The sequence below is a fragment of the Mustela nigripes genome, chromosome 1 (assembly GCF_022355385.1).
Source record: "Mustela nigripes isolate SB6536 chromosome 1, MUSNIG.SB6536, whole genome shotgun sequence".
Classification (NCBI taxonomy): Eukaryota; Metazoa; Chordata; class Mammalia; order Carnivora; family Mustelidae; genus Mustela; species Mustela nigripes.
In genome coordinates this window covers 160,496,599-160,522,906 of record NC_081557.1, presented here as the reverse complement: position 1 = coordinate 160,522,906, position 26,308 = coordinate 160,496,599, and positions in this window count along the sequence as shown.

Genomic DNA, 26,308 nt, shown 5'->3' with positions numbered 1-26,308 from the left:
CGTAATAAATCCGCTGATTCCTGTGCATTGATTTTTTTTTTCTCCACATTACTGAAGAGCTATATGAATTCTAGTAATTTGGAGGTAGAATCTTTTCTGTTTTCCATATAAAGTATCATGTCACCTATGAGGAGAAAGAGTTTTATTTCTTTTTTGCTGATCTGAATACCTTTTATTTCTTTTTGTTTTCTGATTGCTGTTGCTAAGACTTCTATTACTATATTGAACAATAGTGGTGAGAGTGGGCATCCTTGTCATGTTCCTGATCTTAAGAGAAAGGCTCTCAGCTTTTCCCATTGAGAATGATATTTGCTGTAGGTTTTTTCATAGATTGGTTTTATGAAATTGAGGAATGTTCCATCTATCCCTATACTCTGAATAGTTTTAATCAGGAAAGGATGCTATATTTTGTCAAATGATTTTTCTGCATCAATTGAGTGGACCATGTAGTTATTGTCTCTTCTTTTATTTATGTGTTCTATCACACTGACTGATTTGTGAATGTTGAACCACCTTTGCTTCCCAGGTATAAACCCCACCTGGTCATGATGGATAATCCTTTTAATGTACTGTTGGACCCTATTAGCTAGGATCTTGCCGAGAATCTTAACATCCATATTCATCAGGGATATTGGTCTGAAATTCTCCTTTTTGATGGGGTCTTCACCTGGTTTGGGGATCAAGATAATGCTGGCCCCATAGACTGAGTCTAGAAGTTTTACTTCTGTTTCTATCTTTTGAAACAGCTTCAGGACAATAGGTAGTACTTCTTCTTTGAATGTTTGGTAGAATTCCCCAGGGAATCCATCAGGTCCTGGAATATTGTTTTTGGGGAGGTTTTTGTTCACTGCTTCAATGTAATTACTGGTTATTTGTCTGTTCGGGTTGTCAATTTCCTTGCGTTTCAGTCTTGGTTGTTTATAGATTTCCAGGAATACATCCATTTCTTCCAGATTGCTTAATTTATTGACATATAGCTGTTGACAATAATTTCTGATAATTGTCTTTATTTCCTTGGTGTTAACATGGTGTCTCACTTTTCATTCATAATTTTATTAATTTGGTTTTTTTCTCTCTTTTTTTGGTAAGTCTGGCCAGTGATTTATTGATCTTACTAATTCTTTCAAAGGACTGGCTTCTTGTTTTGTTGATGTGTTCTACTATATTTCTGGTTTCTAATTCATTGATCTCTGCTCTAATCTTAATTATTTTCCTTTTTGTGTCTGGGTTAGGCCTAATTTATTGTTGATTCTCCAAATCTTTAAGGTATAAAGATAGTTTGTGTATTTAGGATTTTTTTTTTTCTTTTCTGAGTGAGGGTTGGATGGTTTAGTATTTTCCCTCTAGGACTGCCTTTGCCATATCCCATGGGTTTTGTACCAATGTGTCTTTGTTCTTTTTGGTTTCCATAAATTGTTTGAGTTCTTCTTTGACTTCCTGGTTGGCCCAGACATTCTTGAGCAGGATGGTCTTTAGCTTCCAAGTGTTTGAATTTCTTCCAAACATTTTCTTGTGATTGAGTGCCAGTTTCAAAGCATTGTGGTCTGAGAACATGCAGGGAATAATTTCAATCTTTTGGTTCAGTTGAGACCTGATTTGTGACCCAGTATGTAGTCTGGAGAAGGTTCCATGCACACTTGAGAAGAACGAGTTTTCTTGTGTTTTAGGGTGGAATGTTCTGTATATATCTATGAGGTCCAGTGTGTCATTCAAAGCTCTTGTTTCTTTGTGAATTTTCTGCTTACATGACCTATCTATTGCTGAGAGTGTAGTGTTTAGGTCTCCTATGATTAATGCATTCTTATCAATATGTCTCTTTATTTTGATTAACAGTTGGATTATGTAGTTGGCTGCTCCCATGTTGGTCACATAGATATTTAGAGTTGTTAGATCTTCTTGTTGGATAGACTCTTTAAGAATGATATAGTATCCTTCTGTATCTCTAACTAAATTCTAATTTGTCTGGTATGATAATTGCTCCCCCAGCTTTCTTTTGAGGTCCATTGGGATAAAGAAGTTTCTCCACCCCTTCATTTCAGTCTGGATGTATCTTTATGTTCAAAATGAGTCTCCCATAGATAGCATATGGATGGGTTCTGTCTTTTTATCCAATCTACAATCCTGTGCATTTTCTGGGAGCATTTAGGCTGTTCACATTGAAAGTGATTGTTGAAAGCTATTATTTTATCCTGTTGCCTGTGAAGTCCTTGTTTCTATAGATTGTCTCTGGAAATTTCAGTTCTATATCACTCTTGGGGTCTTTCTTCTTTTATATAACCCCCAACCCCGAATATTTCTTGCAGGGCTGTCTTAGTGGTCATATATTCTTTCAGTTTCTGCTGGTCTTGGAAGCTCCTTATCACTCCATCCATTCTGAATGACAGCCTTGTTGGATAAAGAATTATTGGCTGCATTTTCTTTTCATTCAGCACCCTGAATATGTCTTGCCAGTCCTTTCTGGCTTGCCAGGTCTCTGTGGACAGGTCTGACAATATTCTGATGTTCCTCCCTCTGTACATAAGTAACCTCTTCCCCCTAACTGCCTTATGGTAGTTTCCTTGGTTCTAAGATTGAGGTGTTTTACTATTACAGGCTAGGGCATTGGTCTGTCTGCCTTGATTTTGGAAGGGGTCCTTTCTGCTTCTAAGGTATGAATACTTATTTCATTTCCCAGATTAGGGACATTTTCAGCTACGATTTGCTCAAATATATCTTCTAGTCCTCTCTCTCTCTCTCTCCACCCTGACATTAGAATGCTTGATGGTGTCATTTATTTCTCTAATTCTGTTTTCATGGATTGTAAGCTGCTTGCTCTGGGCATCCTCCTGATCCTTCTTTTCTATCAGTTTGTATTCTACATCACTAATTCATTCTTCTGCCTCCTTTACCCTAGTTTTTAGAGTATGTAGATTAGATTGGATCTCATTGATAGCATTTTCAAGTTCTGTCAGATCAGCTCTCATTTCTGCCCTTAGAGAATCTATGTTGCTATTAGTAGTTTTCTCCAGCCTAACTACTGTCTTCATAACTGTTACCCTGAAATCTGTTTCTGACATCTTGTTTATATCCAGGTCCATTAGGTTCGGGTTAGAGGCCATTGTCTCTTGGTCCTTTCTTTGGAGTTCCACCTCCCAGTCATTCAGTTTATTGAGTTGTGGCTGATAAGATGTATAGCCAAAAATATGAACCGTAATCCAGGCAATGTGCACCCTGGGAAAGGTCAGAGTAATTGGAAGCCACCACCAAAAAATACCTAACCAAAATGTAACCCAAGCATAATGAAAGGAAAAACAAACATAAACAAAAGACCACCCCCCCCTTACACAGAAAACCTAAATAAAAAGGAGGATTTAAGGGAAGGTGGGTATAATCCCTTGATGTGGGCAATGTAGTGTATCTCAATTCCTCCTGGGTGTGTTTTGTTCTCTTTGTTAGAGAACACTACTTCCCAGATATACAGAGAAATTAAAACTGGCATATATATAAAGATAGTATTAAATAGGGAAAAAAAGAACTACATTGAAGTTTGTATTTATATATATAGAAAAATAAAAAGATAAAAGTATATGTGTAAAAAAGTTCAAGTTACAGTTACTATGGGATATGTTGTATTAAATATTTAGTTGAAACGATAAGCAGGTTAAAAAAAATGGAAAAAAGATGAGAAAATTTAAAAAGAAAAGAGGGAAAAAAATAGAGAGAAAAGTTATGTCTAAGAAATTCACAGGACCTGAAGCAACATCAGGAGCTTAAAATACTGTTTTCCCCTGGTTTTGGGGTTTTACAGTTTTATGGGGACCCTAGGGTTATTGTCCTCTTGTTCTTCCAGCTTTTCTTTTTGGGGAGGGTCCAACCACATTGTTTTTTATTCAATCCTGCTTGGGTGGAGTTGCCCTGCTCCCTATCAAGGGGCTGGGCTCTGTGGAAACTAGTTTCTTGGGATTTCTTCTCTGGTGGCTTTTTGTGCCTTCTCAGAAGGTCAGAGTAAAGGAAAATGTCCTCACTCAAACCTCCACCCCAGAGGAGAGAATCTATAGGCTGCTGCTCTATGAATCCTCCAGAACACACAGTCTCCCCCTATGTAATCACTGCTGAAAACTACAGCCTCTGGCAAGTGGTGCACATCTTCAGCAATCCTCTCAGCAGTGGACCCCAGCCTGGCTTGTTTCTGTCCCCTACCCCCACTGCACCCCATCTCCATCCTTCCTACCCCTCGACTGATGATCCTCTACCCCCATAGAGATCTGGACGTATAATCTTACATCTCAGGCTGATTTCATGGATGTTCAGAGTGGTCGATGTGTAGCTAAATTCCAGGAACCAGATGAAACAGAGTCCCCTACTGCTCCACCATCTTGCCTAGTTCTCTTTCTCTCTTGCTTGCTTGCTTGCTTTCTATGACAAAAGTGTTAGTTGTAGAGTTTTAGTTTTCAAGTGGCATTGGGCATGTTCAGGATGGTATGGCTATCGACGAGGTTTAGTTTTCAAAGCTAATGTATGTGTTTTTCTTTGGAATCATAAGTATTTTAGAAAGAGTTCTATCAAGGAGTGGGCATTAAGATTTGGACTCTCCTCAAGACAGATGGGACCTCCTGAGGTCTTTTTGTTTTAGGATAGACCATCTAGGTAGGAGTGATCCCTTTTTAAGAATATTATAGTGGAAAATAGTCTATAGTCTTCACCACAGACTGTTTCCTTTCCTTTTTTTTTTTTTTTTTATTTTTTAATTGGTTAACTGAAAGTTATCTTCTTTTGAGACTTGGATTCTTCCACTTTATGGGTTGTCCACTTGAGCTCTACAAAGTTTTGTGATTGTACAGAGATATGTGAAGGACTTACCCAAGTACTTGAATTAAATATCATAGATATATAGAATATTTTTTAAACATCAAGTAAAGCTATAACATATTTAAATATTTTTTAAAGTTAGTTAAATTCAAGTTAGTTGACATACAATGTAATAAAAGTTTCAGGTGTATAATATAGTGACTTACAACCTCCATACAGCACCTGGTGTTCATAACAGCAAGTGCACTCTTTAAATTGTAGCACATTTAACATGGAGACCACATATAAGTAAATCTGTGTTTTCTATTTAGTTCATTTTTTGATGCTATTATTTTACCATCATTATTGATATGTCTACAAGATTTACAAAAAGCATTATGAGTAAGAATGTAAGAAGCATGCACTGTTTTTAACTTTGTCTCAAAATCCTCAAGTTGTATAGGTTTGTATAAGTGTATAAAATACAGTACTTCAAAATGTATGTGCATGAGCAATTAATATCAATGTAAATTTATATACATCAGTTTAGAGCATGTTCACCTCATTAATTTATCCAGTAAATATGTCAAATAGTATTTCTGAAGTGTCTTCTACATGCTGGTAGAAACTCTAGGACCTGGGGATATAGAAGTAAACAAAATGGACAGTTTTTGTTCTCATGGAAATTGAATGTTAATGGAAGTTAAGATGGAAGACAAACAAATAGGAAATGCATTTATAATATGCTGGGTCACAATAAGAGAGTATGAACAAAGATAAACAGATTAAATGATTGGAAAGCCTCTCTGATAAGATATATGAACAGAAATCTGAAAGGAGGACCAAAGTCTTTAAGATTTCTTAGAGTTCTGGGTAGTGCAAATGTGAAAGCCCAAAAAAGAGGTCCTGCTAATCAAGGAATAGTGAGGAGACCAGGGTGGCCAGAGCCAAGTGAGCATGTAAGGAAATGAAATAAGCTTAGAGAGTTCATCAGGGAAGCCAGTATGAAATTGAAGAATATTTTGAAGTTGTAAAAAGAACTATTAAAATGAACTAATAGCTATTTTTTTATGGGAACAAGAATATTTTCACAATAAGGTAGCTGTAAAAAAAAGTGTGTTCTATTTCAAATAAAAGAGTAGAAGATGCAGTCATAACCTAAAATCAAACTATTGCTTTATTCAAAAGAATCAAGATTTTCACTGATTTACTTTATAAGACTGTTTATTTTAAACCAAGTGAATGCATATGTATCAAATATCACTGTATGTGTGTATGTGTGTGTATGTGTTTCAGCATTCAATATTTGGTAAAATATAGTTGTTAGCATGAAAGGGGTTAAGATAAATATACCCTACAATCACTGATGTAATCATATGCAACTTGGATAACTTGGGTGGGAATGTTGTAACTGTTCAGATGATAATAATTTACAAGAAGACTGAAATTATATTCCTGTACCAGAAAAGCCAATCATTTGAGCCATGTATTTTATTTTACTTGATAGTATATTTTTTAAAATCTCCCTTAGGGTAATATAGGAGACTATAATAATGAAACAGTACAACTAAAAAGACAGGGAAGAATATAGTGAATGTCCCCTGCTCTGATTCACAAGTGATATTATTGCTTGTTTCTGTAAGGCAATAAGATATGATAAGGTCATGATAAGGTCAGTTTAAAATAAATATCTCATAAACCCTAATATTTGTATATGAGGCTGATAACATGGATAATATTTGGATTAGATATTTGATTTCTATGTACAAAATAAAGATGCAATAGGGATTTTTAGTTTTGAAAAAATATTGACAAGGTTTTCAACAAAGTAGATCCACTAGCAAGGAATATCTGATGTTTTAATTATCTCTTCTTGAAAATATATTCATTTATGTCTTCATCTATATATCACTATATACAGGAGAAACGAACACATGAAAGTGATTTGATACCTAAATGATATGCTTAATCTATGTAGATTATTTAGAATAATAACAATAATGCAATAATAGGACAGTAATCTACTTAGTACATGAGTAATAATTTTATAGAAAATATAGTAATAGGGTATATAGATAACTTAAGACTAGCTTTTAAAACTACTTTAATATTTAAACTACACTTTATCCAAAGAAATAAGGTCACTGTTCTATATAAAATAATAAACAATATGTGATAAAAAGTATTTGGAGAGTTAAACACTCTTCTCTTTAAATGATAGAGCACACAGAAAATCAGGAATGGTATAGAAGAGTTGAAAAACATAATCAATCAAATTGATCTAATTGACTCTCAACAATAATAGAATACACACTTCCTCAAGTGTGTTATGAAGCATTCAACTAGACCATTTTCTGGACCATTACACAAACCACAACAAACCTAAAATATATGATTATACAAAGTGTGTTCTTGGCTAACAATATAATAAAACTTAAAACCAATCACAGAAAGATATCTAGAAACCCAAACATGAAAATTAAAGAATATAATTATGAATAACTCAAATGGAAAGTTTTGAGGAAAATTACCAAATATTTTTAGCCAAATGAAATAAAAACAGAATGTTTGAAAATGTATGAGCTGCAGCTAAAACTCTGATTGTAAGAACTTATATCAGAAGAGAAGGGTCTCAGATCAATAACTAAATATCTTCCTTATTTAGCAAGTAAAATATGAGAAATTAAACCAAAATCAAGAAAGAAGAGTAGGATCAATAAAATTCAAAACAGAAAAATAATAGAGAATATCAATTAAAAATATGGAGATTGTTGAAAATAATTTATAAATCTCTAGCTAGATTGGCCAAAAAAACCCCTTTAGAAATGAGTTATACTATTGTATTGAATAAGGTATACTACACAGTGCATAGATATTAAACTCACTAGAAAAGAATCCTACAAATAATTCTGTGTCCATAAATTTGACAATCTGGATGAAATGGGTTGATTTCTTAAAAGAACAAACTACCAAAACTTACTGAAAAAAAAAACTAGATTATCTTAATAGACCTATATCTATTGAAGAGATTTAATATATAATTAAAAATATTTTAAGAAGAAACAAGCCTCAGATGTGTTCATAGTAAATTCAAACTACAGTCATGGAAGAAATAAATGAAAACCTACAAATCTCTTTCAGAAAATAGACAAGATGAAAAGAATACCTGTTCTTGATATGAGTCCTAAGTTACCCTACTGCTAGAAGTAAAGAAAGGTATTATAAGAAATAAAACTATCAACAAGTATACCTCATGAATATAGACATAAAAATATCAATAAAATATTAACATGTTAAATCCAGCAAAACATAAAAGTAATAATATGTCATAAACAAGTGAGGTTCAACCTAAGAATACAAGGCTGGCCTAAACTCAAAAGTAAACCAATATAATTCATCATATTAACAAACTTAAAAAGCCATATTATCTTAAAATATACAGAAAAATTAATTGACAAGTACAACATCTCAAGACTCAGCAATCTTAGAATAGATTTCCTTAACTGATAAATGACATATTTAAAACAAACAAAAAACAAAAGCCACTGTAGCTAATTTGCTCAACAATATAAATCTGAATTTTCTGCCTATATATTAAAAAACAAAGCATGTTATGTCCTTTTCACCACTCTCATTCAAATAGTCCTGAAAATCACAGCCAGTGCATTATGTTAAGAAGAAGATGAAAATCTTGATCACAAAATATTTGTGCTGTATATTAAAATAAGAGAGTGTGAGTCCTTTACCTTTGTTCTTCTCATTTAATTGTTTTGACTATTCTGGGTCATTTTTTTTTCCATATAAATCTAAGAATCAGCTTACCAAGTGTTATTAAAAATCACACTGCAATTGTTTGGGTTTATATAAACCTATACATGATTATAAGGAGAACTGATATGTTAATAATATTGAGTCTTCCTGGCAATGAACAATATGCTTTATCACTCAATTTTGGGGGTCTCCTTTAATTTCTTTTGATAATATTTTCAGTTTTTTATACATATATTGTTAAATTTATATCTATATATTTAATACACTGATGTTATTTTTAATATTTTGATTTAATTCCAAATTCTAGTTATTGAATGTCAATGTATACATACATACAACTGATTCCTTCTATTGTCCTTGAACAGTATGTCCTTGCTTAATTCATGAATTAATTCTTGTTGATTCCTTAAGATACTTATGATGTTTTAATATAAAGAGAATTTTAATTCTTTTTTAAATGTATGCATTTTTTTTTAATCCTTAATGCACTGGTAATAGATTCTAGTGCAATCTTTTTTTTTTTTTTCCAGGATTTTATTTAAATTAAAGTTAGTTAACATATAGTTTAATATTAGTTTTAGGAGTAGAATTTAATGATTCTTTGGTTGCATATAAAACCCAGCGCTGGGGTGCCTGGGTGGCTCAGTGGGTTAAAGTCCCTGCCTTTGGCTCAGGTCATGATCTCAGGGTTCTGGGATCAAGCCCCGCATCGGGCTCTCTGCTCAGCAGCTTCCTCTCCTCTCTCTGCCTGCCTCTCTGCCTACTTGTGATCTCTCTCTCTCTCTGTCAAATAAATAAAATGAAATCTTAAAAAAAAAATAAAAACCCAGTGCTCATTATAAGTATTCTCCTTAATGCCCATCACCCATTTACCCCATCCCTCTACTCACCTCCCCTACAGTCACCCTCAATTTTTTCCTATAGTTAAGAGTCTCTATGGTTTGCCTCCCTTTTATCTTTATTTTTCTTTCCCTTCCCCTATGTTCATCTATTTTGTTTCTTAAATTCCACATATGAATGAAATCTTGTGGTATTTATTTTTCTCTCACTGACTTATTTTACCTAGTATAATACATTCCACATCTTTGCAAATGGCAATATTTCGTTCCCTTTGATGACTAATATTCCACTATGTATGTATATATACATATGTGTATGTGTACATATATATGTATATATACATACACACCACATCTTCTTTATTCATTCATTAGTTGATGGATATTTGAGCTCTTTCCATCTTTTGGCTATTGTGGACACTGCTACTATAAATACTGGGGTGCATGTGCTCCTTCCAATCACTAGTTTTGTATCCTTTGGTTAAATCCCTAGTATTGCAGTTGTGGGGTCTTAGGGTTATTCTATTTTTAACTTTTTGAGGAACCTCTATTCTGTTCTCCAGCATGGTTACACCAGTTTGCATTCCCACCAACAATGTAAGAATGTTCTCTTTTCTCCACATCCTTGCCAACATCTGTTGTTTCCTGTGTTGTTAATTTTAGCCATTCTGACTGGTGTGAGGTAATATCTCATTGTGATTTTGATCTGTATTTGCTTGATAACAAGTAATGTTGAGCATTTTTTTTTTCATGTGTCTGTCAGTCATTTGTATGTCTTCTTGGAGAAATATCTGTTCATGCCTTCTGTCCATTTCTTGACTGGATTATTCTTTTTGGGGTGTTTATAGATCCTGGATACCAGCCTTTTATCTTATATGTCATTTGCAAACAATTTCTCATTTCATTGGTTGACTTTGTTTGTTGATTGTTTTCTTTATTCTGCAGAAGCTTTTTATTTTGATGAAATCCCTGTAGTTCATTTTTGCTTTTGTTTCCCTTGCCTTTGGAGACATGTCTAGCAAGAAGTTGCTGCAACCAAAGTCGAAGAGGTTACTGCCTGTGTTCTCTTCTAGAATTTTGATAGATTCCTGTTTCACATTTAGGTCTTTCATCCATTTTGAGTTTATCTTTATGTATGATGTAAGAAAAACGCCCAGTTTCATTCTTCTACATGTGGCTGTCCAATTTTCCCAATACTGTTTATTGAAGAGACTGTCTTTTTCCTTTGGAGAGTCTTTTCTGCTTTGTTGAATTTTGGTTGACCATAGAGTTGAGGGTCTATTTCTGGATTCTCTATTCTGTTCCATTGATCTATGTGTCTGTTTTTGTGCAAGTACTATACTGTCTGGATGACTGCAGCTTTGTAATAGAGCTTGAGGTCTGGCATTGTGATACCACTAGCTTTGGTTTTCTTTTCAACATTCCTCTGGCTGTTTAGGGTCTTTTCTGGTTCCATACATACTTTAGGCTTATTTGTTTCACTTTTGTGAAAAATGTCAATGGTATTTTATTTGGAATTGTATTGAATGTGTAGATTGTTCTGGGTAGCATAAACATTTTAACACTATTTGTTCTTCCAATCCATGAGCATGGGATGTTCTTCTGGTTTTTTTTTTTTGTCATTCTTAATTTCTCTCATAATTGTTCTGAAGTTTGGTTAGGTTTATATCTAGCTATCTTGTGGATTTTGGTGCAACTTTAAATGAGATTGATTTTTTTAAAATTTCTCTTTTTTTCTTTCTCATTGTTAGTGTATAAAAATGCAATTGATTTCTGTGCATTGATTTTATATCCTGATACTTTGCTGAATTCCTGTATGAATTCTAGCAATTTTGGGGTGGAGTCTTTTGGGTTTTCCATATAAAGTGTCATGTCATCTGTGAAGAGTGAGAGTTTGAATTCTTCTTTGCCAGTTTGAATGACTTTTATTTCTTTTTGTTTAATTGTTGATGCTAGGACTTCTAGTACTATGTTGAATAGCTATGTGAAAGTGAGCATACCTGTCATGTTCCTGACCTCAGGGGGAAAGCTCTCAGTTTTTTCCCCATTGAGAATGTTATTTGCTGTGGCTTTTTCTATATGGATTTTATGATATAGAGGTATGTTCTTTCTATCCCTATACCGTGGAGAGTTTTAATCAAGAAAGGATGCTGTATTTTTTTTCAAGCATCAAAGATGCTGTATCAGTTGAAAGGATCATAGGGTTCTTTTTTTTATTAATGTGATCTATCAGGTTGATGGATTTGAGAATGTTGACCCACCCTTGTGTCCCAGGAATAAATCCTTCTTGGTCTGGTGAATAATCCTTTTAATGTACTGTTGAATCCTATTGGCAAGTATCTTGGTGAGTATTTTGGTATCTGTGTTCATCAGGGATATTGATGTATAATTCTCTCATGTGATTGAGTGTTTCTCCAATTTTGGGATCAGGATAATGTTGGCCTCATAGAATGAGTTTTGAAGTTTTCACTTCCATTTGTATTTTTTGAAACATCTTCAGTAGAATAGGTGTTAGTTCTTCTTTAAGTTTTTGATAGAATTCTTCTGGGAATTCTATTAAAACTCTTGTTTTGGGGGAAGTTTTTGATTAGTGCTTCAATTTCCTTGCTGGTTATGGGTCTGTTCAGATTTTCTATTTATCAGTGTGTTTCTTATTTTGGTTATTAATTGGTTGATATAATTGGCTGTTCCCAAATTGAAGCATAAATATTTATAATTTTTAGATCTCCTTGTTGGGTAGACCCTTTACGTATGATATAGTCACTCTCTTCATCTTTTACTAGAATCTTTGGTTTAAAACCCAATTTGACTGATATGAGGATTGCTACCTCTGTTTTCTTTTGAGATCCATTAACATGATAAATGTTTCTCTATCTTTTTGTCTAAAGATGTCTTATGTCTAAAATGAGTCTCTTGTAGACAGCGTATTGATGGTCTTGTTTTTTATCCAATCTGATACCTGGTGTCTTTCAATTGGAGCATTTAGCCCAATTACATTCAGAGTAACCATTGAAGAATATGAATTTAGTGCCAATGTATTACCTATAAAGTTCATGTTTCTATAGATTGTCTATATTTCTTTCTGGTTTATGTTACTCTTGGGCTCTCTCTTCACTTCTAGGATTCCCCTTAATATTTCTTGCAAGACTGGCTTGGTGGTCACATATTCTTTCAGTTTCTGTCTGTTCTGGAATCTCTTTATCTCTCTTTCCATTCTGAATGACAGCTTTGCTGGATAAAGTACTCTTGGGTGCAAGTATTTCCCTATTATTACATTGAATATATCATGCCAGGCCTTTCTGGCCTTCAAGGTTTCTGTGGATGGGTCTGATACAAGTCTAATATTCCTACCTCTGTAGATTAAGAATCTCTTATTTCAATCTGTTTTCAGGATTTTTCTTCATTTCTGAAATTTGCAAGCTTCACAATTATATGTCAGGGTGTTGATCTATTTTTATTGATTTTTGGGAGGGGTCCTCTCTACCTTTTTGACATTAATGCCTGCTTTTTTTCCCAGTTTAAGGAAGTTCTCAGCTATGATTTGCCCAAATATACCTTCTGGCCCTCTCTCTCTTTCTTTTCCCTCAGGCACACCAGTAATTCGGATTTTGCCTTCTGGGGCTATATCACTTTTGCCTTCTGGGGCTATATCACTTTCTGGTAGCCCACTTACTGAGGCCCCTCCCCCTGCCATTTATATTCTGACATGTTCCCTCAGATTCACTTTTCCACAGTCCCTACCTCATAAAAAGTCATTGCTTTTCTACTAGTAGAGTTCCAAATATTCTTTTTGTACATCTTGGGTTGAATTCATGGGTGTTCTGAATGATTTAATAGTTATCTAGCTAAATTTAAGGGACTAGATAAAAGGAGGTCCCCTACTCTTCCACTATCTTGCCTTCTGTTGATTTTTATTGTTGTTGTTTTAAGGTTTTATTCATTTATTTGACAGAGAGAGAGTGAGAGAGAACACAAGCAGCAAGAGTGGCAGGCAGAGGGAAAGAGAAAAGCAGGCTCCCTCTGAGCAGAGATCCCAAGGTGGGTTTGATTCCAGGACCCCAGGATCACAACCTGAGCTGAAGGAAGACGCTTAATTGACTGAGCCACCCAAGTGTCCCACCTCCTTTCCACTTTAACACTTAACATACACATATTCACCTTACTGCAGTTTGTCTTGAAATCATATAATCTTCATGTGTAATGTACAAGATACAATCTTAAAAAAGAATGCTTTCATTCCTCATATTTTATACTATTATTTCCAAATGATTTATTTCTGCAAGGATCATAAAACTCACAGGGCATTATTTTAATTTTTAGATTAAAAGCACAATTATATTTTTAAAATTTAAAGATTAGAAATAATATTTTATATTTACTAACATATTAATAGTTTCTGGTACTTTTTATTCTTTGGGAAAGATACAAATTTCCATGTGGTATGTATATATATATATATTTTTTTTTTTTAACTGAAGAATTTCTTTTAATATTTCTTATAGGTTTGATTAGCTTAAAATAAATTCTCTATTACATTTTATCATCTTCAGCCATTAATTCCTGAAACTATCTTCCTGTATTCCTTTTTATGCTAGGACTCTATATCTTTTTACACTGCTTCAATTTATTCTATAAGTCCAGAGGCTCAATTCATGTGGTTTTTTGTTGTTGTTGTTGTTGTTTGTTTGTTTTTTTATTTGTTTTTGCTTTTTAAGTTTTTTTCTCTTTTCTTTATTTTGGATAGATTGTATTGCTCTGCTTCCATACTCATTGATCCTTTCTTTTTTTCCTACAATGTTTAATTTACAGTTAGTATCATTCAGTAAAAATTGAAATTTAAATAATTTAGTTTTTTTATATAAAATTTTCTTTGAGTTTTTTATGGTGTTCCATTTTTAACCTATTACTTCCTATTTTATGTTGAATATATGTTTATAATTATAATAGCTTTTTTAGCTTTGTTTTATAATTACATCATTTTTTAGATTCTGGGTCGATTTTTTTTTTTTAAGATTTTATTTATTTATGTGACAGGGAGAGAGTGAGAGAGGGAACACAAACAGGGGGAGTGGCTCAGGAGCAGGGAGCCTGGTGCAGGGCTTGATCCCAGAACCCTGAGATCATGACATGAACCAAAGGGAGATGTCCCAAAGACTGAGCCACCCAGGCACGCCCGGGTCTGGTTTTTTAAGTGAATTTAATTCTGATTATGTGTTATAGTTTTTGAATGCTTGAATTGTTTAGAAATTTGATTAGATACTGAGCAGTGTAATTTTTTTCATTTCCCTTAGATAGTGTGATTTTTTTTGGTGTTTTTGGAGCATAAAATTAATTTTTTTGTATTAATTTTATTCATGCTTGCTTTAAAGCTTTGCTAGGGCAGTGATATTCACAGGAGTAGAAGAGTATTCACTTCAGAGAAAGCTCAGCCGCACTACTTAGGCCCAGTCTCTCTTGGATCCCTACTGAATGCTGTGTTATTACTGAAGAGTTTACCATGGAGCTGGGTTGGAGCTTAAGCTTCTACTTGCTCTTTCTAAGACTTTGGGATTGTTATGCTATACAACCTTTGTCTGCTTTGCCCTACTTTTTCAGAGTTTTACTCTATGCATGCACAGCATAGTACTTAGTAAAAACTCAAGAATCTCTAAACAGACTTCTAGCCCTTTTTCAACATAGCTCCCTCCTCTTCAGAACACTGGCTTACATTTCTGGCAGACACAGATTCCAAAAAAGTCTGATTGCCATGTCCTTATTTCAATCATGTAAAGATGCTAAGGTCATTTGATTCTTGCCTCTAATATAAGTGGTCTAGAAATAGTCTCCAGACAATGAAACAAGGAATTGTTTGTCTCAGATGATTTACGTCTCAACTTTCAAGAATCATAAACCAGCACTGACTGTTGTCCATGTGTAGAAATAATTTCATGTATTTTGTGCAGTTTCTAATCATTTCTGATGGGAGGTTCTTTGTTTTACTTTAATAGATAAAAGCAAAAATTTGTTATGTAAAATTGATATGAGGATTAATCTTAAGTTTTAAATTAAAGACCTATACTAATGGTAAAATCTATGTGATCTTAGTTCTAACAATGAAGATAAGGCTTGAGATACTAGAAAAACATGAGTCTTATGGTGTCATAAACCTGTAATTGAATGTTGGCTGTATTAACAAGGGTAAGTTACTTAACCTTTTTACTTTCAATTTCTTGAACTACAAAATGTTATTAGAAAACCTACTTCATGCTGTTAGGTTTAGTGAGGTATTTTGTGTACATCTTAGCTTGTCATTACCTTTAGATTTGATGAATGAAATAAAATAAAATAAAAAATTTAATCTAAAATAATCATTCACTTTTGTTTTTATCATAGTTTGAATAATTTAATTCACTTAAATGTAAAGGACCCTAATTCTCAAATGTAAATGAAAAAGAAATAGATTGATATTTGTCATAAGTCTAACTTTATTTATTATGTCCTCTACAGTATTTAATAGTAAATCAAGTACAAATCCCAGGTAGATGACTTGTCAGCTACAAAGCAGAATGATTTCATTTCTTTTAGTTACATGTGTTCCTACACTTAATTTTTTACATTACACTTTGTCTAAGTAGAAAGTTATTTTTAATCCAACATGTTATAATTTGCTTTCAAAAGAGATTGTCTTGTTTTTACAATTATAGTACTTTTTGTTTATCTGTTATTGGCTTTGTCCTTTCAACCATGAGTAATGACAAATTGGTCACTAAGAATATGTAATACAGAAAATGGAGTGTAATCTTAAAACCCCTCGATTTGATTGCAAATGTTGTCACCTTTACTCCACTCTCCTTCCCTGGTATTTTGAAGGGAAGAGTTGGAGTACATGGCAGTTTCTAAGATATTGTAGTAAGATATTTGTGATGAAAGATAATCAGAGAATCTTTGGTAGCTAAATATATACTCATTCTTCAAGCAAGTCTTTTAATGGCTGTCATGTGCCAGACTTTTTATAGGTTCTGGGGATTCAGTAGTGGAAAAATTTTTTGTCAACTTAAAGATTAAAGCTAAAATTTACATAGTATTTACTTCTGCTAAGTACTTTAAAATATATCAATGCATTAAAACCACAAAAGAACCCTATGCTATGGGTACCATTATTATTCCCACAAACACTGAAGGACAGGAAGGTTATAAATTCGCCACAACTTCCACAGTTACTAACAGGCAGAACTATGATAAAAACTAACCCACTAGACCCTAAAGATCATATTCTTACATGTGCTAGTGGGTAAGGAAAGAGATAAATTATATTAAATATAAAGGAATAAAATATATAGTACATTACATACTTGTTTATATTGTGAAGTAAAGTAGAACAAGGAAAGAAAATAAAGGAAATGTGTGGAGGACTGTTGTTTCAAAAAGTGATCAAAAAAGGCTTCACTGAGAAAGTGGCATAAAGTACACTTGTTGAATATTATATATATGTTTTTTTCTTCTGTATATAGCATATATATAAATTTTTCATTAAATAGATAAAAAAGGTCTAAACATTACAAGTCAGTGCAAAGATTAGTATAAAACATTTTTACTTTACAAATACTATGTTTAAATATAACATGATTAAATGTAACTACTGTCCATCAACATTAATTCTTTTTTTAAAAGATTTTTTATTTATTAGAGAGAGAAAGAGAGAGAGCACAAGCAGGAGAAGCAGAGGGAGAGAGAATCTGAAGCAGACCCAGTGCTAAGCATGGAGCCCAATGTAGGGCTCCATCTTATGACCCTGAGATCAAACCTGAGCCAAAACCAAGAGTTGGCCACTCAACTGACTGTGCCACTCTGGTGCCCCAACATTAATTCAAACTAAAATTTTCTAAAACATTCAGGTACATATTAGTAATGGAAAATAGTAATTTCAAATGGGAGACAATGGTTTATTTTCTTACATTTCTGGATGATTGTTAATGCATTGTATTGTGATCAACTCTGATAATAAAATTGAATGTTATTGATCACTACAAAATCTTCACTTATGATGATTAATTTTACTGATTAAACATAACTGTTAAACCCTGAAAATATTCAGCTTGTCATTGATGGAAAAAAGATAAATACAATAATAATTTGATATAGCTTATTTTACCTAAACATAATATTTTTTGCTGGTCTGAATTGCATTAAGTATACTTCACAGTTCCCTAAATAATTAACTAATAATGATGGATACTTAATATTGCTTTTTTATAAACATGTCTTAAAAAGGCAAAAAGCATCATGATTTGGTTTATAGTAAATAATGCATTTGTAAGAAAAGAGTTTAGCAATTATAAAAAGTTATTTATTTAGGCTTATTTTTCTATACCTAATATTTTATACAGCAGAGTCATTCAATTTTGCTCTAAGTCAATTAGCTTGCAGAAACATATGCATAACTTTAAAGCACACAAAGAAGGAAAAAATGAAATATGTTTTGATAGTGTGAGCCTTCAAATGAAAACATCACCAGTGCCAAAAGAAGAAAGGTAGATGAGCAAACAAAATTATGGCAGTGTTTCTCAACCTCACCACTCTTGACAGCTTGGGATTGGTGATTTCTCACTGTGGAGTATTGTCCCAAGCATTTTAAGATATTTAACATCATTCCTGTCCTCTACTCACTAGATTCCAGTAGAAACCCCTCACCCACGGCTTTGTTGTGACAACTAAGTATCTTTACAGACCTTGGTAAGTGTTCCTTGAGGGACAAAATCACCCCTGGATAAGAACCAATGGTATTAAAAATGCCTTCTTATATTAATAGCAATGTAGATAATAATAAATACTATTTATTAAGCATAAATGATATACCAAAATGCTTTGGTAAGTGCTCAAAATATACCACCTCATTAATTTATTTTAGCTACCATATGAAAAAGCATTCTAAAGATGCTCATTTTAGAGATGAGGGAACTGAACTTCAAAAAAACAAATTTCATTTCCAAAACCATTTAGCCACTGAACACTGGAGAAAGCATTTGAAGCCGGTAACTCATATCTGTCTAATTTCACAAAATATATACTCTTGCCTACTTTTCTACACTGCTTCCATTTCCTGGACACTTGAATTTGAAATGTCTTCAAAGAATTCAAGAATAAAACTATAAAGAGAGAAATTATAGTCAATACAAACAGTTTAGATTTTTATAAACCCAGGTAAATGGGTTCATTCAGAATATACAAAACAAAACAAAACAAACAAGCAAACAAAAAACCCCAGAAACCACTGTACCACACCACATTGTTCGTCCGTGGATACTGGGGAAGGTGTTCCACTGCTGCTTGGATTTGCCTGACAGATCCAAGAAGGAGGAGGGCATAGGCAGGAGCACCTCTTAGGAGGTTGCAAAGCCCTGAGGACTGGGACAAGTGCCAAGAAGAAATGAAACTGAGATGAGTGGGGGGGAAAACAAAACAAAACAAAACAAAACAAAACAAAACAAACTTCTCTATAGGGAATATGTTAAGTCTGCCACATCAACAGAATAAAATAGAGACATCTGCCAATTCTGTTAACCAGGAGATTAGATTGATAAATTTTAAAAAAATGAAATAAAAAGCCAAGTATCATTATAATTTTTATAATAATGGGCTTTTAAAGTAGAAATATTAGACAAACAGATCTCATCATTCAGGTAGAAGAGCTCTTGTACATGTATATCATGTGTTTAATGCCACCAAAACTTTTATCCCGATGGCAGGTTTCTCACTACAAAAATCACTCCTTTGATTACGGGCCACTGCCAGCCTAAAAATTTTTATTAAAAAATTGGCTGTGAGACACCTGGAAGCCTCAGTCAGATAAATGTCTGACTCTTGATTTCAGCTCAGATCATGATCTCTGGGCTGTGGAGTTGAGCCCCATGTGGGGCTCCACCCTGGGCGTGAAGTCTGCTTAAAATTCTCTCTCTCTCTCTCCCCCACGCCCTCTCCCCAAGAAAAGGGGAAAACAATAAGCTTGTAGCACAATTGCAAAATACATTTTCTTATATAATGCACTTTTATACTAATGAGTTTTATATGTAAATTATCAAATAGCAGTTAAGAAGAATGAATATGACTTATACTTAAAACCAGCTCAAATGAAGACAAACAGAAAACCTGATCACTATACAAATCTAGAGCAGACAGGTCCAGGATTTCTAAATAAGTCACTGTTAGAATAGGTTGACAGATGAAAATGGAAACAAATAGAGCAGAAAAAAAAATAGTAATGTGCGAAATAGTTTAATTCCTACTAAAAGCCAGCAGTGTCTATCAAGAAGAAAAGAATGGATTGACCATTAATATTATTCAAAAAGTTGATGGCTGTGTTAGTTTTCTATTGCAAATTTCTTCAACAAATTACCACCAATTTAACACCTTAAAACTGTTTACTGTCTCAGTTTCCATGGGTCAAGGCTATACTGAAATCTAGGTTTGACCAGGACAGCTTCTCATCAGAGACTTGATTGGAGGAAGATTAATTTCTGAATTGTCTCAGGCTGTTGGCAGTCTAAGTCCTTACACTTAAAGAACTGAATTCTCACTTTTTTAATGGTCTTTGACCAGGGACTACAGGTTGCTTACATTTCCTTGACTCAGTGTTCTCTCCGTAGGTCCTCTCAAGAAATGGAAGCTTATGAAACCAAGAAGTGGGAGAATTCTTTCTGACAAGCCCGCATACAAATACATGCTTGCATATTTCTACAGAGAAGCACATTCTTGCATGCAAATATACATGCATATGTTCAAATATATATGTATATGTATGTATGTATTATGCAGAGATAGATATATAGATACAGTTACTAATATAAATAGATAAAAGAGTAGATATATAGATAGATATAGATGCAATCATATGAGTGCCATGTTTTATTAATTACAACAAATCAAAGATCCAGGCTACAATGAAGGTTAAGGGATTAGGCAGAGAATAAACGTAGGGGACATCCCAGGTTCTGTCCATCACACCTGCTATGAAAAGCATCAGCTCAGAATAACTGGTGCCAGACAAACAACTTCTGTATTGGTGGGCTTAAAACTTCCAATGAGAAAGCAAACAAATAAAACACTAAAAACATAATAATAAAATTCAAAGAAAATATTCATTTTAAATGAAAAAATTAGATTTTACCTCCCTATAAGATAACATTTTCTAAGTATAACATTAGCATCTGTTTCATAATAAACTTCTTCACTGGGAATCAGACAACTTTATCAGTTCTGGCAAGTGACAATGTGATATTTCTAGGTCTCTGCATGAGAGAGAAGCAATCCTTGGAAAGATGTTTTGCAAAAACTTCTATCTTCCTTTAACTAACATACCCTATATGACAATCACATACATGTCACAAATAAAATTTAAGAATCAATGACAAGATATACCATTACTTTATCTTCTAAGAGGAAAAAAAAAACCCCGATAATTAAACTATTGCCATACATTATTACTCAATTTGTTAAAATTTTACTTAGTAATAGAGCTCTTTTAGGCTTAGTTTAACTACATGTTTTTCACTCTGATTAAAAAAGAAAGCATAGGTACAATATTTGTTAAAATGGTCTTAATATTATTTGCTTTTAGAGTCCAACTCTTCTATATCACCTGTGAACTCAAAGTTAATGGTAACTGCTTTGACCAAACACTATACTACTCCATAATGTATCTAGAGAAATGAAAATACAGCATATGTTAAAAGAATATTTCATTCTTTTTTTTTAAGATTTTATTTATTTATTTGTCAGAGAGAGAGCGAGCGAGAGCAAGCATAGGCAGACAGAGTGGAAGGCAGAGTCAGAGGGAGAAGCAGGCTCCCTGCGGAGCAAGAAGCCCGATGTGGGACTCGATCCCAGGACGCTGGGATCATGACCTGAGCTGAAGGCAGCTGCTTAACCAACTGAGCCACCCAGGTGTCCCAAGAATATTTCATTCTTGTCTCAAAGCTAATGTTGCCCACATCAAATCAGTTAATTAGTTTTCATCTTGAGAAAATAAGAATCTCTGTGTTTTAGTGTTTCGGTTAAATGAGGCTGTATTGTTTTCCTAAGGGTGTCATAACAAGGTATTATAAATTTGATGGATTAAAGCAAAGTAAATTTATTCTCTCACAGTTCTGGAAGCTAGTCATCTGAAATCAAAAATGTAGGCAGGGAGGGCAGCTTCTGAAGGATCTAAGGAATAAGCTTGTCTTGCTTCCTAACTTCTGGTGGCTGCTGGCAATTCTTGGTGTTTCTTGGCTTACAGATGTATCACCCCAATCTCTGCCTCTATCTTCACATGGCCATTCTTTCTGTATAACTGTGTGTCTTAAATATCCCTCTTGTTTGTCTCATAAGGACACTAGTCATTGGATTTAAGCCCCACCCTAAATCCAGGAAGATTTAAGCAGAAAATCCTTAACTTAATTACATATGAGAATACCATATTTCCAACTAAGGTCACATTCACAGGTACCAGGGGTTAGGACATAGACGTGTCTCTTAGGTGATGCTATCCAACCCATTCTAGGGGCCAATAATGTCACAGTGAATGGTTGCTATGTGTAAATAAAATCAAATTCTACATATAAAGAGCTATGAAATATTTTTGCCTTTTAAAATCAGATGTCTTTATGGTATTTGTATTAACTTTTATTATTTGATTATCCAGTCTCAGTTCTTATACCAAATTTATATTTTGTTCTTTAACAAAATTTCATGGATGCAAATCATGACTCAGGAGACCCGGCAATACATGCTAATATTTCAAATGCACTGATGGGAAAATAGCATTTAGTTATGCATATTAGAATTAGAAACAAAACATCAGGGTTCTTAGAGATATGAATGGCAGATAACATTGTCTTTTGAATTTGGTCACTCTTCCATTTCAGTGAAAATGTGTAAAAAGTTGATGGATTATATTGGTTACTGAAAAAGAAGAGCATTAAAACTAATCTCCTTCCTCAGTTGATATATCTCTTTCTTTTTTTAAAGTTAGCCATATTACTACTAATTGTTTTATAGTAAATAGAGATCCATATTAACTTTTTGATGTGTTGAAGTAATTTCAATGTCTTGATTATTAGTTTTCTAGATATTTTAGTTAAACACTTTGCTTCTTCAAAGACAATTGATGTCATATATATTCTTAACTTTTAATTCTGACTGTCAGAGAAAAGCACACAATGGAATGGTAGAAGCATTTTAAAAATTGCTGAGGGAAATTCCATTTAAGTGGAAAACAACAATAAATTTGTTAATTCCTATAACTATATTGATTTTTTAGATGCACATTTCTGCTTAGGAATGCCTATATTTGAAAGTCAGCATAAACATGTTCAAATATGTATTTGTACACATGCACAACTTTTGATCCTGAGACTCTATATCTGTATTCATTTCAAGGTTAGTTGGGACTCACAAGCCACTTGCTCAGAAGTACTGCATTAAAGTGACCATTATCAATATCTTCATATAAAATGTGATATTAATATTAAATCAAGATATTTATGGTTACCTACAGAAGGTGGATCTCTTTGATGTAGTAGTGTATGTTCATGTGCATGCACATACCTGTGATTTTTACACATGGTGTAAAATACATGACTCTTTTCTTGAAACATACAATATTTGCCTCGTGATTTTATAAGCATGAAGAATGTGACATTCTGAGTTAGTTCTTATTAAATAAGAGATTCTAACACATAATAAAATTTCTATAGCTTCTCTGACCTGAAATGCTTAGTTCTTAATTTCATATACATTCCAGTATTGTGTTTTCTCTCCCCTCAATATATTCTTTCAGTTGTAAAAGTGGATTGCAGATGTCACAATTACAGAAACTACAAATGAGGCAAAAGAAAGATTATAGCTGGGTAAGCAATTTAAGAAAAAACCTGCTGTGTAACTTATTTGGACTCTGACATTGACTTGAATAAAAACAATTATTTGGGGAAAATATTTGATATAAATTATTTCTCATGCTCTGTCTTGTTTTTACAAATAGAGATAACATTTATTGTGTCACATTCATTAAGCATACACCTGTTTAGAAACATGAATCAGTATCAGTAAAGTACTACATTTGTTATATAAACTGACAGTTTATAAATTCTAACATGTAGTTGGAATGAATTTAAAAGATGGAGAAAGTATAAGTCAGCATGATCAGCTTTCTTGAAAATTTCTTAGAATAGCTCCAGCCAGCTAGGAAAACTAGCTTCACTTTGTCTATTAGTGAGAGATGAAGCCTGGGGGAAGCTATCTGTTTAGATTGTTTTTCTCTGAGGCTGATAAATATTTTCTTCCTTTACAATCATATAAATTTGCATACATTCATATCCATACACCTTTTGTTGTTGTTTGGTACGGAAAATTTCTTACAATGAAGACACTTACTTTTTTTTTGTTTTAACTTCCTTTTTCTAGATCAAATATGACCTCTTGTGAGAAGTTGCCTCCCACAGGCAGAGTTAGACATTTCTTTGTTTATATTTATAACATGTATTATATTTTTTGTTTGTTTTGTTCAAACTCCAAAAGGGAAATTAGAAGATTTGAAGTACTTGAGTCTATATAAAAAATGCATATAATAATCTCAACACAATGAGGGTTAATTATACTTTTCTGGAACAAATATGTCATTACACTTATGCTTGGTAGTGTATTAGTAGAAAAACATTAAAAATTTGCTCTAGTGGTAGACCTGTTTTCAAGGAAGAAATGCCATGGAAATATGAGGAAAATTTTTATTTATTTTTTTATACACTTCTGGGTTGAGGGATGTGAGGAGGTGTAAGTACTATCAAGTACTCCTTGTTCTGATGTAGAATCTGTTTCTAGTTTTAGGAAAGAAGCCTGGCATGATTCTCAGAATATTTAACTTATTTAATGTTTTACTGACTATTGTGATGGAGAATCAATCTCTCTCTTCCAAAAAAAAAAGCAAGCATATGACAGGGAAAAAAAGTTAATTTACTTTAAAGATTCACATATTCTTACTTTTTCTTTGGTAACTTGATTTGGCTCTTTAATTAAATTATTGAAAGTCTGTAGAGATTTTTAAAAATGGACTTCTTTATGTTTTAAGAGTTATTGAATTCAATTTATATCCCTATGTGCTATGTTCGTTTTCCAATTTATATCCCTGTTGTGCTATGTTCATTTTCCTTACGAACACTAGGTACTAAGTAGAGGAAAAAAGGAAATAGAAAACAAAATTATATTCATCTCCCATGTATATGGAGGTCAGTCAATCTGAATTTCTTATTACATGATGTTTCTTATACTAAAGTAGTACAGACAGTATAAGACTTCTAGGTGCTATCTGTATTACTTTAGATAATTTTCCCAGCATGTTGAGCTACAAATATGTTCTATAGGAAACTGAGTCTTAAATTGCTATCTCAACTAGTGTACCAAAGATACTTTCAAGTCATATCTTTTTTAAAGAAGAATATTAGAACATCATTTGTTATTTTACTTTATTTATTTTATTTTATTTTTAAAGATTTTATTATTTGACAGAGAGAGAGAGAGATCACAAGATAGTATAGAGGCAGGCAGAGGAGGAGGTAGGGACAGTCTCCCTGCTGAGCAGACAGCCCGATTACTGGCCTTGATCCCAGGACCCTGAGATCATGACCTGAGCTGAAGGCAGATACTTAACCCACTGAGCCACCCAGATGCCCCCACCCAATTTGTGATTTTTTTTTAATGATAATATATAATATTATCTGTTAAGATAATTGTAAATAAGGCCCTCTAAATATTTTTGAATAATGTTAACACTTTAAATTTATGGACATCTGAATTGACTCTTTTGAAATGGATTTTTAATTCATAAATTCCAATGTATTTCTTATAAATCATTTATATTACTACATAAGCAATCCTACCACTTTCGGTGTTTTGGACTCATACTACTTAAATAGTGCATGATCTTCATTTTGGTATAATTTCTGGGATCACTTGAAACCATGTTCTTTTAATTTGTATTTGAATGTCACTGTGACTGAAGTAATTTGCTCTGCCCTTATCTAAATTATGCTTCCAGATAGAATAGTTTTTGTTAATAGATAAAATAAATTAGTAGAAATGTCATCAAAATAAAAATTAGTTTGTATCTTAAAAATTGACAGAAAGCTATAAAATTACATTAAGAAATAACCTTTACTTTACCAACTGAGTAGATTAATTGCATGGGAATATATATATTTAAACTTTCTGGGAAACTTATCAGGTCAAACATATTTACATAATCAACACTTAACTAATTTAAATAATTCATGCTAACTGATGTAACTGATAAAAATCAGATGACCCTTGCTATGTAGATATTTCCTGTATGTGAAGAAGAGACGTAATTGGTATTGATTAAAACTGTTTATATGGACTGGCTATAATTACTCTACCTATCCCAAGATAATCCCCTGATGGATACAAACTAAAACAGGAGATAACCAATATTACATTGAATGTATAAAAAACATATCAAAAACAACAACAGCAATATACCAACATGACTACTGATGGAATATAACCTTCCTGGTAACTTCACATTTACTCTTACTAAATTCTATTCCTTTAAATAATAAATTCCTCTTTCTTGCTACTGTTATTGCTATAAAAAGACTTCATTAGGGGAAGCAAATTTTGTTTTACTTTACAAACAAAATTCAGTAAAACAGGGGCTAAGTAGACTATTTAGGATTTGGTGTTTTCAAGAACTGCTTCTCAAATTAATATGTATTTTTATACATATTATATACATACTAATATGTATTAAAATGCAAATCTGATTTAGTACTTTTGATTTTTTTATTTTATATAAACATATACTTTTATCCCCAGGGGTACAGGTCTGTGAATCACCAGGTTTACACACTTCACAGCACTCACCAAATCACATACCCTCCCCAATGTCCATAATCCCACCCCCT